The 17,028-nt window shown below is 40.7% G+C and overlaps 1 protein-coding gene across 2 annotated transcripts in view; it reads right to left on the bottom strand.

Moving 5' to 3' along the window:
• baiap3 (BAI1 associated protein 3) overlaps positions 1–10,226 on the bottom strand; it is a 57,426-nt gene extending 47,200 nt beyond the window's left edge. The window contains exon 1 of one of the 2 annotated variants that reach the window (XM_058378366.1): positions 9,967–10,226. The gene's annotated coding sequence lies outside the window, so the exon portion shown is untranslated. The remainder of the gene's footprint in view (positions 1–9,966) is intronic. The other variant, XM_058378367.1, reaches the window with a different exon arrangement.
• Positions 10,227–17,028: the final 6,802 nt, after the last annotated feature.

The following is a 17,028-nucleotide window of genomic DNA, read 5'->3' on the forward strand; positions in this document are numbered from 1 at the left end:
AATTACAGCTTTTGGTCTCATCCTTGTTGTCTTCAATATGGAAATGTAGTGTATATTCTGTACTCAAGAGAATGTTGAGCGAATCAAACAGCGCTTTTAGCCGTTCTGTTTAGTGTTTCTGACAAATTTCTCCGTAATTCAAGCGTACATTCAGTGTGTCAGAGCAGGGTCTGAGGGATCTACCCAGCTTTCACATTGCAGTAGAGTTTCAGACAGAATCAGAGTCTTCAGCGTTTCAGATTGTCACCCACTCACTTTCACTCAGCCGTGTGGACACACTTCACCTCTCCACTAAATATTCTCCCACATCCTCCCCATGTGGATTGCTGGAACTCTCCACTGAAACTGGGTCCTGTGGGAATCTTAGCTCCTGAACATCCATCCACGCAGAATTAAAAACAAAAAGAAAAAATCCTGACACTTCAGTTGACACAAATCACGAATCTCACCGATGCCTGACAACATTTCCTATGATGTATTCGTTAAACCTGTCAGTCTCGCTGTGAAATTGGCATCTTGGGACCTTTTCCAAAGCTTTAGAGTTTCAGAGTTTTAAAGATTCCTGGATCCTGTTTGCTTTGTACTGTAGAATCACTAAACATTAAGGTAGACATTTCATTGAAATTCACTCAATAGCCATTGTATCAAGCTACAAACCAGCACTTACACTGATGATAAGCTACAGTATGTGTGTTGAGCTAGTTAACATGGAAGTTTACAGAGTCTTACGTAGAGTTAATGCACGTGGAAATATGGTTGTCTTGGCATTGAACCCTCCTGTACATTCTCTAACACACCTACTCTAACACACCTACTCTAACACACCTACTCTAACACACCTACTCTAACACACCTACTCTAACACACCTTCTCTAACACACCTACTCTAACACATCTACTCTAACACACCTACTCTAACACACCTACTCTAACACACCTTCTCTAACACACCTTCTCAAACACATCTACTCTAACACACCTACTCTAACACACCTTCTCTAACACACCTACTCTAACACACCTACTCTAACACACCTACTCTAACACACCTTCTCTAACACACCTACTCTAACACATCTACTCTAACACACCTACTCTAACACACCTACTCTAACACACCTACTCTAACACACCTACTCTAACACACCTACTCTAACACACCTTCTCTAACACACCTACTCTAACACACCTTCTCTAACACACCTTCTCAAACACATCTACTCTAACACACCTTCTCTAACACACCTACTCTAACACACCTTCTCTAACACACCTTCTCTAACACACCTTCTCTAACACACCTTCTCTAACACACCTTCTCTAACACACCTACTCTAACACACCTTGTCTAACACACCTTCTCTAACACACCTTCTCTAACACACCTTCTCTAACACACCTTCTCTAACACACCTACTCTAACACACCTTCTCTAACACACCTTCTCAAACACATCTACTCTAACACACCTTCTCTAACACACCTACTCTAACACACCTTCTGTAACACACCTTCTGTAACACACCTTCTCTAACACACCTTCTCTAACACACCTTCTCTAACACACCTTCTCTAACACACCTACTCTAACACACCTTGTCTAACACACCTTCTCTAACACACCTTCTCTAACACACCTTCTCTAACACACCTTCTCTAACACACCTTCTCTAACACACCTACTCTAACACACCTTCTCTAACACACCTACTCTAACACACCTTCTGTAACACACCTACTCTAACACACCTACTCTAACACACCTTCTCTAACACACCTTCTCTAACACACCTACTCTAACACACCTTCTCTAACACACCTACTCTAACACACCTTCTCTAACACACCTACTCTAACACACCTTCTCTAACACACCTTCTCTAACACACCTTCTGTAACACACCTACTCTAACACACCTACTCTAACACACCTTCTCTAACACACCTACTCTAACACACCTTCTGTAACACACCTTCTGTAACACACCTTCTGTAACACACCTTCTCTAACACACCTTCTCTAACACACCTACTCTAACACACCTTCTCTAACACACCTTCTGTAACACACCTACTCTAACACACCTTCTCTAACACACCTACTCTAACACACCTTCTGTAACACACCTTCTGTAACACACCTTCTGTAACACACCTTCTCTAACACACCTTCTCTAACACACCTTCTCTAACACACCTACTCTAACACACCTTCTCTAACACACCTACTCTAACACACCTTCTGTAACACACCTTCTGTAACACACCTTCTCTAACACACCTTCTCTAACACACCTACTCTAACACACCTTCTCTAACACACCTTCTGTAACACACCTTCTCTAACACACCTTCTGTAACACACCTTCTCTAACACACCTTCTGTAACACACCTTCTCTAACACACCTTCTCTAACACACCTACTCTAACACACCTACTCTAACACACCTTCTCTAACACACCTTCTCTAACACACCTACTCTAACACACCTTCTCTAACACACCTTCTCTAACACACCTTCTCTAACACACCTTCTCTAACACACCTACTCTAACACACCTTCTCTAACACACCTTCTCTAACACACCTTCTCTAACACACCTTCTCTAACACACCTACTCTAACACACCTTCTCTAACACACCTTCTCTAACACACCTTCTCTAACACACCTACTCTAACACACCTTCTCTAACACACCTTCTCTAACACACCTTCTCTAACACACCTTCTCTAACACACCTACTCTAACACACCTACTCTAACACACCTTCTCTAACACACCTTCTCTAACACACCTACTCTAACACACCTTCTCTAACACACCTTCTCTAACACACCTTCTCTAACACACCTACTCTAACACACCTTCTCTAACACACCTACTCTAACACACCTTCTCTAACACACCTTCTCTAACACACCTACTCTAACACACCTACTCTAACACACCTTCTCTAACACACCTACTCTAACACACCTTCTCTAACACACCTTCTCAAACACACCTTCTCTAACACACCTACTCTAACACACCTTCTCTAACACACCTTCTCTAACACACCTACTCTAACACACCTTCTCTAACACACCTTCTCTAACACACCTTCTCTAACACACCTTCTCTAACACACCTTCTCTAACACACCTTCTCAAACACACCTTCTCTAACACACCTTCTCTAACACACCTTCTCTAACACACCTACTCTAACACACCTTCTCTAACACACCTACTCTAACACACCTTCTCTAACACACCTTCTCTAACACACCTTCTCTAACACACCTTCTCTAACACACCTTCTCTAACACACCTACTCTAACACACCTTCTCTAACACACCTTCTCTAACACACCTTCTCTAACACACCTTCTCAAACACACCTTCTCTAACACATCTACTCTAACACACCTTCTCTAACACACCTTCTCTAACACACCTTCTCTAACACACCTTCTCTAACACACCTACTCTAACACATCTACTCTAACACACCTTCTCAAACACACCTACTCTAACACACCTTCTCTAACACACCTTCTCTAACACACCTTCTCTAACACACCTACTCTAACACACCTACTCTAACACACCTACTCTAACACACCTTCTCTAACACACCTTCTCTAACACACCTACTCTAACACACCTACTCTAACACACCTTCTCTAACACACCTTCTCTAACACACCTTCTCTAACACACCTACTCTAACACACCTTCTCTAACACACCTTCTCTAACACACCTTCTCTAACACACCTACTCTAACACACCTTCTCTAACACACCTTCTCAAACACACCTACTCTAACACACCTTCTCTAACACACCTTCTCAAACACACCTTCTCTAACACACCTTCTCTAACACACCTACTCTAACACACCTACTCTAACACACCTACTCTAACACACCTTCTCTAACACACCTACTCTAACACACCTTCTCTAACACACCTACTCTAACACACCTTCTCTAACACACCTACTCTAACACACCTTCTCTAACACATCTACTCTAACACACCTTCTCTAACACACCTTCTCTAACACACCTTCTCTAACACACCTTCTCTAACACACCTTCTCTAACACACCTTCTCTAACACACCTTCTCTAACACACCTTCTCTAACACACCTTCTCTAACACACCTACTCTAACACACCTACTCTAACACACCTTCTCTAACACACCTTCTCTAACACACCTTCTCTAACACACCTTCTCTAACACACCTTCTCTAACACACCTACTCTAACACACCTTCTCTAACACACCTTCTCTAACACACCTTCTCTAACACACCTACTCTAACACACCTACTCTAACACACCTTCTCAAACACACCTACTCTAACACATCTACTCTAACACACCTTCTCTAACACACCTTCTCTAACACACCTTCTCTAACACACCTTCTCTAACACACCTACTCTAACACATCTACTCTAACACACCTTCTCAAACACACCTTCTCTAACACACCTACTCTAACACACCTACTCTAACACACCTTGTCTAACACACCTACTCTAACACACCTTGTCTAACACACCTACTCTAACACATCTACTCTAACACACCTACTCTAACACACCTTGTCTAACACACCTTGTCTAACACACCTACTCTAACACACCTACTCTAACACACCTTCTCTAACACACCTACTCTAACACACCTACTCTAACACACCTTCTCTAACACACCTACTCTAACACATCTACTCTAACACACCTTCTCAAACACACCTTCTCTAACACACCTTCTCTAACACACCTTCTGTAACACACCTTCTCTAACACACCTACTCTAACACACCTTCTCAAACACACCTTCTCTAACACACCTTCTCTAACACACCTTCTCAAACACACCTTCTCTAACACACCTACTCTAACACATCTACTCTAACACACCTTCTCTAACACACCTTCTCTAACACATCTACTCTAACACACCTTCTCTAACACACCTTCTCTAACACACCTTCTCTAACACACCTTCTCTAACACACCTTCTCTAACACACCTTCTCAAACACACCTACTCTAACACATCTACTCTAACACACCTTCTCTAACACACCTTCTCTAACACACCTTCTCTAACACACCTTCTCTAACACACCTTCTCTAACACACCTACTCTAACACATCTACTCTAACACACCTTCTCTAACACACCTTCTCTAACACATCTACTCTAACACACCTTCTCTAACACACCTTCTCTAACACACCTTCTCTAACACACCTTCTCTAACACACCTACTCTAACACATCTACTCTAACACACCTTCTCAAACACACCTTCTCTAACACATCTACTCTAACACACCTTCTCTAACACACCTTCTCTAACACACCTTCTCTAACACACCTTCTCTAACACACCTTCTCTAACACACCTTCTCTAACACACCTACTCTAACACACCTTCTCTAACACATCTACTCTAACACACCTTCTCTAACACACCTTCTCTAACACACCTTCTCTAACACACCTACTCTAACACACCTTCTCTAACACACCTTCTCTAACACACCTTCTCAAACACACCTTCTCTAACACACCTTCTCTAACACACCTTCTCAAACACACCTACTCTAACACACCTTCTCTAACACACCTTCTCAAACACACCTACTCTAACACACCTTCTCTAACACACCTTCTCTAACACACCTTCTCTAACACACCTTCTCTAACACACCTACTCTAACACACCTTCTCAAACACACCTTCTCTAACACACCTACTCTAACACATCTACTCTAACACACCTTCTCAAACACACCTTCTCTAACACACCTACTCTAACACATCTACTCTAACACACCTTCTCAAACACACCTTCTCTAACACACCTTCTCTAACACACCTTCTCTAACACACCTTCTCTAACACACCTTCTCAAACACACCTTCTCTAACACACCTACTCTAACACATCTACTCTAACACACCTTCTCTAACACACCTTCTCTAACACATCTACTCTAACACACCTTCTCTAACACACCTTCTCTAACACACCTTCTCTAACACACCTTCTCTAACACACCTTCTCTAACACACCTTCTCTAACACACCTTCTCTAACACACCTACTCTAACACATCTACTCTAACACACCTTCTCTAACACACCTTCTCTAACACACCTACTCTAACACACCTACTCTAACACACCTTCTCAAACACACCTACTCTAACACATCTACTCTAACACACCTTCTCTAACACACCTTCTCTAACACATCTACTCTAACACACCTTCTCTAACACACCTTCTCTAACACACCTTCTCTAACACACCTACTCTAACACATCTACTCTAACACACCTTCTCTAACACACCTTCTCTAACACATCTACTCTAACACACCTTCTCTAACACACCTTCTCTAACACACCTTCTCTAACACACCTTCTCTAACACACCTTCTCTAACACACCTTCTCTAACACACCTTCTCTAACACACCTTCTCTAACACATCTACTCTAACACACCTTCTCTAACACACCTTCTCTAACACACCTTCTCTAACACACCTACTCTAACACACCTTCTCTAACACACCTACTCTAACACACCTTCTCTAACACACCTTCTCTAACACACCTACTCTAACACACCTTCTCTAACACATCTACTCTAACACACCTTCTCTAACACACCTACTCTAACACACCTTCTCAAACACACCTTCTCTAACACACCTTCTCTAACACACCTTCTGTAACACACCTTCTCTAACACACCTACTCTAACACACCTTCTCTAACACACCTACTCTAACACATCTACTCTAACACACCTTCTCTAACACACCTACTCTAACACACCTTCTCTAACACACCTTCTCTAACACACCTTCTCTAACACACCTACTCTAACACACCTTCTCTAACACACCTTCTCTAACACACCTTCTCTAACACACCTTCTCTAACACACCTTCTCTAACACACCTACTCTAACACACCTTCTCTAACACACCTACTCTAACACACCTACTCTAACACACCTACTCTAACACACCTTCTCTAACACATCTACTCTAACACACCTTCTCTAACACACCTACTCTAACACACCTTCTCTAACACACCTACTCTAACACATCTACTCTAACACACCTTCTCTAACACACCTTCTGTAACACACCTTCTCTAACACACCTTCTCTAACACACCTACTCTAACACACCTTCTCTAACACACCTTCTCTAACACACCTTCTGTAACACACCTACTCTAACACACCTTCTCTAACACATCTACTCTAACCTTCTCTAACACACCTTCTCTAACACACCTACTCTAACACACCTTCTCTAACACACCTACTCTAACACACCTTCTCTAACACACCTTCTCTAACACACCTTCTCTAACACACCTTCTCTAACACACCTTCTCTAACACATCTACTCTAACACACCTACTCTAACACACCTTCTCTAACACACCTACTCTAACACACCTTCTCTAACACATCTACTCTAACCTTCTCTAACACACCTACTCTAACACACCTTCTCTAACACATCTACTCTAACCTTCTCTAACACACCTTCTCTAACACACCTTGTCTAACACACCTACTCTAACCTATGCTGCAAAATTTTATTTTTGCACAATATCTTTTTTTTAAGTGAAGCCCATTTTTTTTATCAATTATACCACCACAATGAATAATTGTTGAATTTCTGTGGTTTAGTAAAAGCACTGAAGGTCTGTAATGGTGTAATAGTACTGAAATATCATAGTTCTGTCTGACTAAAAAAAACTCAAGAATGAACAGAATGAAAGAATATTTTAACATCAGTGCATTAATGTTCATTTTTCAATTTAGATCACACTGCAAAACACTCATTATGTCCCCACAAACGTGTGTCTAAATGTGTTGTGTGTCTAAATGTCTTGTGTTGTGTTCAAATATGCATGTGTCCACATGCGTGTGTTGCTTGGGATTTTCAAGACCTTCTTCCGAAAGCAACCATGACTTGGTAACAGAATTCAAGACTCCATCAACGTTCCATTTAAAAAAGCCCCTGGATCACCAGCTCCAAACCATGAAGTGTCCACCATCAGGCTGTAGAGTATAGTATCAGTGTAACAGGTGGTTACAGCAGAAATGACAATGCTCTCATCTGACCGTCTGACCAACACATGATGATGTTTACTTGATGTTCAGATGCTTTTATTTATTTTTATTTATTTTTATTTATTTTTATTTCTTTTTTTTTGGGGGGGGGGGAGAGCTTCTTCCATACATCTTCATATTTAATAGTTTTCAGTTTTCTAACCCTGAGACTCCTCCTCACTGTGCATCACACATTTACCCTGACTCTTTCTGGAACGTTCTCCACAGTCCCACAGTTTAAGACTTTTGTTATGGTTATGATTAGGATTAATAATATATTAATATCACTGTGCTTGTACAGTATATCATTTATATACATTACCTAACTTCGTTCAGGTCAACGACTAAAGTCTGTCTCTTTTCATGCTCAAGCATTTTGTTTTGATGGATGGAAAAGGATTTTTTTCATTTAGTGTCTGCAGCCTTACATTACAGCCTAGAGTCAGGAGAGAGCGTCGAAGGTAACTACAGAGCAATGAAGCTTCTACAAATGAAAAAAAAATAAAACGTTCGTTTTAAAGATGTAGACTGAAAGTGGTTGGATTTTTTAAATTATAATTCTGGGTTTATTTTATAAGATCATTTCACAGCCATGTCCTGAAGGGTGCCAATTATTCTGGAGCTGACTGTGTAGCTTAACGTTACACCCCAAGCTTTAGATCAAAACCCTCGTTCAACCATGTCAGTGATTTCTTCACAACTTGTCATTTTAGATATTTATATAGATAGACAGGTTTGACAATTTGGGAGGGGAAAATTAAAACAAATTAAATAAACAAACAAACAAACAAATGCATAAATAAATAAATAAATAAATAAATAAATAAATAAAAGGGGGGGCTAGAGAGAAACCCATCTTAATTAAACTGTAAATAAATACATAAATAAATAAACAAACAAACAAATAAATAAATAAATGGGGTTTTTTATCATTCATTTAAGCTTAGGTATGTTTTTTTTTTAAATGTTTGTCATGTAGTTTTGTTCCTTGTCTTTTCTTATATAGAGCAGAAACTGAAATAATCTGCACCTATATGCTTAAATTCTGACCCAAATCAAATGGACAATCGTTCACGTCTGATTTCTTCTTCTTTTTCTACTTCTTCTTTCTTTTTTATGTCACTCACTTGAAGTCCAGAGGATTTATTTCGACGTTGTTTTGCTTACTTTTAATTGCGCAATAAAGAGCAACAGGTTAACAACAAACATTATCTTTTCTGCTGATCATCACCCTGCTGCGTAGTCATATTATTTTCCACAACATAAAAAAAAACCTAGAGATGAGACAAACTTGCGTAAAATAATAATAATAATAATAATAATAATAATAATAATAATAATAATAATAATAATAATAATAATAATAGCATGCTCATGGAGTAAACCGTTATGAGACTCCTGAAAAGACAAAAGTCAGCATCATTTGCGTAATAGCTCTAGAAGACATGAAGTAAACCTCGCCCTTGGTCAGCTTTCCTCCGGCACTGAACGTCTGCTGGAACTACAGGTGATGCAATGGAAATGAAAATCCAGTGCAAACCTCAGCGACAACACCAACACACTACAGATCTGTCTAAAGATGTGAAATGGACGCGACGGACAGTGAGGCACAGAGAAACCGGACGCAGTGTGAAGAGAAAGATCAGTTTGAACTAAACAGTTTCAAATGAAACATCAGCGCACTTGTACAAGCACCAGCAGGAACAAAAACAACACGACTCAAACTTGTGTTTCGAGCTGATGTGAGTCGGAATGAAGGAGTGAGAGCTGCTGCTAGATGCGTAATGAGTGAAAAGGCGCTCACCTGTGCGCGGCTCATGCAGTGCTGTGATGGTGATGGTGTGCGCGCCTCGCACTTTTCCGCGCGCACGGAGAACGGGGAATGTGCGCCACTAGCTGGCGACGCTGCTTTAAGATGATGGGGGGAAAAGGGGATGGGAGGTGGAGGTGGAGGTGGAGGGAGAGCAGACTCTCAGCCAAGCAAACGCGTTAATTTGCCTTCATTCGATGAAAAACGCTTCATTCCCCGAGGCAGCTTTGTCTCTTCCCACTCGCACCAAGTCGCCGCGCATCCATATATGGTCAACGGAAGTGCAGCCAGACTTGGCATGATTTGGTCTGTTGCTGTGGGGACGTCAGTTCTGCGCTCAGGTCAGATTAAACGTGCGCGTGCGTAATTGTACGTTTCGAGCCCTGCCCATTTTCTCTTCACTGTGCTTCATTGTATACTGCATGACCAAAAGTATGTGGACACCTGATCATCACACCCACGTTATAAAAACCTACAGATTTAACCCCCACTTTGCTCTTATAGTAATCTCCAGTCTAGGAGATCTGGTAGCTTAGTGGTTAAGGTGTTGGACTAATGCCCAGGAGGTTGTGAGTCCAAACCTCTGGTTCACCAAGCTGCCACTGCTGCACTCAGTTATATAAAATAAGTTGCTCTGGATAAGGGCATACATGTAAATGTCTTCTAGGAAGTCTTTTAGAACGTGCGTGCCTATGAGGTCATGCAGTCAGCATTCACTGAACCCCCAGTGAGTCAGGGCTCAGTGCAGGACACTCCAGTTCTTCCACTCCAACCTTAACACACCATGTCGTCATGGAGCTCTGGCCCTCGTGCACAGGTTTATTGTCATGCTGGAACAGGGTTCGAGTCTCTTAGCTCCCGTGAGGAGAAACTGTAATGTTACAGCATACAGAGACCTTCTAGAGAATTGTGTTCTTCCAGGTTTGTGGTAACAGTTTGGAAAAGTAGCACATGTGGGTTTGAACATCATGGGTGCACTTACTTTTGGCCATGTAGTATAGGTTGCCCAAAATAATAACCCATAAAGTCATACCCAAATCCATAAAGTTAATGCCCTGACCCAGTCGTCTAGCATCACAATTTGTGCCTCAATCAGATCCTTAAGCTTGTACATTTTTCCTGCTTCCATAACATCAACATCAAGATCTGAGTGCTCATTGCTGCCTTATATATACAGCTCTGGGAAAAAATAAGATCCCACTGCCCAATCTCCAGGTTTGAAAACTATTGAAAACCTCTGGAATGTCATCAAGAGGAAGATGGATGATCACAAACCATCAAGGAAAGCTGAGCTGTTTGCTTTTTTGCAAAAAGAGTGGTATAAAGTTCCCCAACAGCAATGTGAGAAACTGGTGGAGATCATGGAGCCAAAACACATGCAGATCGGGGTTATTCCACCAAATACTGATCTCTTAATGTTATTTAGCCAAAGCATTAACACAGTTTGTTTACAAATGATTTGCATTTTGTTTTATTTGAGTTATTAAAGCTCTGCAAATATACTGCATGATCTTGGGTTATTTTGATGTGTTGTCATTTCCTTTAAATATACACTCTAAATAACAATAGATATATTTTGAATTTAGGAGAAATATTGTCAGCAGTTCAGAAAAAATGAAACAAAACTGTTCATCTCACCAATACATGAACCTGGAAGAAAAAAACATAAAGAAACTGATTATTTTGCAGTGCTCTCTTATTTTTTTCCAGAGCTGTATGTATACATGTATGTGTGTGTGTGTATGTACATAATACTCAGTGGTTTTAATGTTATGGCTGATCGTTGTATAAATACTCTACAACAAGTGGTTGGATGTGACCTGCTTCTGCTTTGTTTACTAGAAGATGAGGAATCAGTCTGATATGAACCCTGCTGTATGACCTGACAAATAAATATAGCCTCTAGTCCTCTGTATTTTCTTTTACTTTATTAAAGACAGGATTAACGCATTTGCATAATTTCAGTGTGAACAGATTTAGTGCACAAACACACAAGCAGAGCGATGTTTGACAGAGCTCATTTAGTGCCAGCTGGTTTAACACATGCATGACAAATTCCCTTTAATTCGAAGAACATTTACAACAGGAATTTATGTATCATCGTCTCAGAAAAGTGAGTGCTACAAGATGGATCTTAGGGTTAAGGATATAAATTGGTGTTCTGCTGCTAACCACCAGCATTTTTTCAGAAATGTGTTCATCCTCACTTGGACAGAGGGGTATGTTTTTGGTCCCCTATAGATTTATTTGTAAATGACAATCAAACTCTCAGTTCTGTCAGAGTTGGTGCTTAGTCACTTTGGTTACAGTGGCTATGGTGTGAACACAGGTTCCTTACTTCTGGGAACTTTCTCAGGCTGTTACTACTGTGACCATGACACAAGGAAAAGCAGAAGTGAAATGAACAACTGAAATGAAGAGCAAAGAAAATGCTCTGGAGAGAAACTGCAAATTCCGGCGACACACAGGGTGGAGGTGAGACCCTGAACCCCTAACCATGATGGTGTGAAACAAATGTGTTAACCACTAAGCCACCATGCCTTCCCTAGCGCTCATATTTCTGCATTGAATATTCATTATTTCTCGGAGAACTGAAATACACACAATGACGACAAAGCCAAAACAAATTTTTAAAAATTGCAATAACAGCTTTAAGTCTTCTTGTGTAAAACTTTATAAGTTTCACCATAAAGATCCTCAAGAACAATTAGAATAAATGGAGAACATCTGTGATCTTCCATCTCCAGCTCGACTGTATGCTTCAGGTTGTTGTTCTAAAGGTTGTCCCCTCTTCAAGAAAGACTTCCTGAAGGACCTGTCTGTGTTTGGCTCCATTCATTTTACCCTCAATTCCGACCAGTCTCCATGTCCCTGTGTAGGAGGCCAGCGGTAGGCACTGTGCAGGTAAACCTCACTCCCCTGATCTCAAGAGACGCACTAGCGACTGCACACCACAGCATGATACTGCCACCACCATGCTTCACCATTGGGAACTACCAGTTTATGAGTAGGCAAAACATCTGGAATTCAAATCAAGTCTCATGTAAACACTGATTTTTTTCCTGTTAAGTGCCTGCCATATTCCTTTTACTTAGGAATGAGGAATTCCATTTAGCCAATCTTCAATAAAAGCCAGATTTATGGAGTATTTCTGAGATGGTTGCCATACCAACAGGTTCTATCATTTCTTATGAAAACTTTTTTTGAGTGAGTATTGGGTCTAAGTAGCATCTAAGTGAAACCATACTGTGAGGAATATATGAAGATTGGTATGGGAAAGAAGCAGCTCGCTCCCGAGGTGTCGAGTAGCTGAAATTGGAAATGATGTGGGTTTTTCACGTAATGTTTCGAGATCTAGCCTATTTAGATTTATCATCTACCTCCTTCCCAGCAAAATCAAACAAAATGGAATCATGCCCCTAAGCACATCAATCCTCAGACCACTATGACCACCATGTGTAACCACCCCCCCCCCCATCTGCAGTGCCTCTCTCGCTATCTTGCTGCTATAAATAGACTCAGACACATTAATTACATGACTGCTGGAGTGAGGTGCCTCACTTCTCTGAAATTAGCCAGTACACAGGCATTAAACCAAAGGCAGGCGGTTGCCAAATTGCCGGCAAAAACTCTTAAATGGCTTCAACTCAGTGTGAGTGAATGCTGGGGAATCCACATACACCGGGGTCCAAACTTTTACTCTATGTCTAATGCCACCAGCCATCTCACAGAGCTACGTCACACTGGCAAGAGTTAATAAAAATTGTGTTGCTGAATTCTCGAATGTGATTAGTCCATCCTAACTGCGATGAGTGACGTATGTTTACCCCCTCAAACAGTGAGAGTTATAGATTTAACAAAAAAACGTGTCTGTATGTTGTCTGATCGAAAATAAATAAGTGTATATAAAGTAATTTCAGGTGCTGCTGTGTGGACTGTTCATCCTGAGAGCAGCCGTGTTCATCTGAAGTCACTGGCTGAATTTTCCTTACATAAGGCTGGAAATGATGAGACACAACCTCTAGATGAATGTAGTGTTAGTGTACTAATAAACAGATACTGAGTGTTGTCATTTAAGAACAATGTGTGAAGGTGAAGTTTTCTAGAGATGTGTGTTTAACATTTAAGGGAGGGGTCACTCTTTATCACTGCACTGAAAGAATTCATAAGAAATTTAAAGAGAGTCCTTAACATTTTAAAACTTAAAAAGTAAGAATGTCTCCGGTCCAATCTTTCATAAAAGCCTGAATTATGGAGTATTTCTAAGATGGTTGCCATATCAACAGGCTCCTCCCATTTCTGTAGACAACTTCTAAAGCATTGCTAGAGTGGACATTGGGTTCTTGGTCAGCTCCCTGACCTTCTAGCCTGTTTACTGAGTCCTGGTGGTTCCACACTTTTTTAATGATGATGCCCACTGTGCTCTTCAAAGCTTTAGAAGTGGACAATAGAATTGCCCAGATCTATATCTCCATACAATCTGATTGCTAAGTTTGTTTACGAAGAGTTCCTTTGACGCCACGGCATGGTTTTTGGTCTGGTCTGCACTGTGGCTTGTGGGATTATAGACACAGGTGTGTGCCCTTCTAAATCATGGGCAATCAGTTAAATCTGTCATAAGTGGACCCGAGAATACCGAAAGGCTAACATTCCCAATAAAGGAACGTTACTAGACCATAAGGAAAAACCATGGCAACCGGTAAAGCCGGCTTTCATCCGTAGTTAGCCATAGTAACCTATTCGTTTTCGCCGAGCTCTTTGTAAATAGACAATGTTGTCATGTGTCTGGTGGCTCATAAGAGGCTCTCTAAACTTCACACCCTACAAGTGAGCCTTTCTGCTGTTTTCATATTCAAATCCGCACAGCTTGGTTGAAAAGATCAAATGGCAATATCTGTTTTAAGATCTCTTTCCTGACAGCCCCTGAGGCATTCATATGTAAGGATGACATCAAAAAGATGCGAAACCATTAAGTGTTTGTGTGACGACAGTGTCTTTGATTATATTCGTATTAGTTATTTATTAGCCCGCTCTGATCGCGAGACAAATATTGCTGAATTGCTTTTATTTGAGGATCGGGTCTTTTAGTTTATCATTACATACTGAGAGAGAACATTCGGGTCTGATGGATTCATGAGTTGTTATGAAACCTGGGAGGCTTTTGTTTGGGTTAAACCATGCTGTTGCATATGGAATACATGGCAAAAAAAACCTCTCATTATTGGCACACATCATTTGGTCAGCATTGGCTGTGCAGTGGCAGTTTGGGGAGCGGTCTACAGAAAGAAAGACGCTGGCTGTTATTTTGATCAGAAAAAAAAGGCTTATAATGGCCCTCTGCTCCGTTTCCATGGGCACATCATTTACCCACCCAGCTGGTGCGAGACGCATGAACTGGCTGCCTCATGGCATCTTTAAAACAACTGTTCTTCTAGTTACCAGCCAGATTGTACGGAAAGAGCAGAACATTTGGGGCGTTTTTTTTGGTTATTGTTTAAAATATTAATCGCTATAAAGCTTCACAGAAGACACAAACACCTTCTCAACATGCATACCCAGGCCCTGTCAGTAATATCTATGACATTCAAGGACTGTATGATTGTTCTTTGATGAAACTTGGCTAATTGGATTTATCATGAGCAGCATAATGATAGTGAAATGCAATTTCCATTCGTGTACTAAATGGGAGGCGAAACCTAATGGAAACCCCTGAGGAAAGACTCCTTTGAACATGCGGAATTAGCTCTCATCACACCAACTTACTTTCTTTCTTTTTTACGGCCCACAGGATTAAAAAAAGCTGTATCACTCCAGTGTGCAGGGCAATTGTGGCAGCACTAATGATTTAATTTGCATTGCAGACCTGTAATTTGCATTGTGCCTTAATTTTGTTTAACCTGCTGTTTAAAGACAGCAATCAGACGGACCCTTGAGCTCCCAGGCTCTGTGAATTCTTCTAAAAGGGACACTGAAGCACTTTGAAAAGATCTGCTTGCACTGTAAACATGAGCGTATAAATTACTGGGTTAACGTCGTGTGAGCAGTAGAAATCGAGAAAATTACAGTTGTCCATCAGTCCCTGTAGTTTCTCCCTTATTAGCTTCTTTAGGTGATGCTGTTTTGCTGGGACGAAGAGAAACTAGCTGCCTGTGTTTTGTGTTCTTCATGAAAATCATAAGATTTATTTCACTGTTAAGAAGAAACCTTCTAGTGACTACAAAAAAAAAAAAAAAAAGTCATCTTAGCATGTGAAATTATCTTGATTAAAATTAGCTAGCATTTTCTCTGTTACAAGTTTACAATAAACCCAATGATTATGAATCCTATTTCTGGATATTTTAACTCATTACACATTTTATAATAGAATTTATATTCTATGGCTAAATAATTTTGCTTCTTTTTTATGAATAAATGCTAGTTACTTCATTTTATTGTATAATCCTTAAAAAAGGAAAATACCAGCTAGCTTTGACTATATTCAAGGTATGTCCACAAGTGTACATTATAAGGCCAAAACTTTGTGGACACCTGACCATTACACCCACATGTGGTTCTTCCCCTAGATTGTCTTTGTATGCTATAACCTTACAGTTTCTCTTCACTGGAACTAAGAGACTCGAACCCTGTTCCAGCATGACAATGCCCCTGTACACAAAGCACAGAGCTCCATGAAGACATGGTGTGTTGAGGTTGGAGGACTGGAAGAACTGGAGTGTCCTGCACTGAGCCCTGACTCTGACCACCTTTGTGATGAAGTGGAACACCGACTGAACCCCAGACCTCCTCACTCTTACAACATCAGTGTCTGATCTCACTAATGCTCTTGTAGCTGAATGATCACCAATCCCCAGGGTCACGCTCCAACATCTAGTGGAAAACCTTCACAGAAGAGAAGAGTGGAGATTATTATAACATGAATGGCAAAAAGGAATGAAATGTTCAACAGGCACATATAGATGTGATGGTACTTTTGCTTGTGTGGTGTGTACAGCAAAACATATAGGCAAAATAATATTTCTTTTGTTTTTACAACAATATGGTTTATTTTGTAGCATG

Source organism: Hemibagrus wyckioides, linkage group LG24 (genome assembly GCF_019097595.1).
Source record: "Hemibagrus wyckioides isolate EC202008001 linkage group LG24, SWU_Hwy_1.0, whole genome shotgun sequence".
Classification (NCBI taxonomy): Eukaryota; Metazoa; Chordata; class Actinopteri; order Siluriformes; family Bagridae; genus Hemibagrus; species Hemibagrus wyckioides.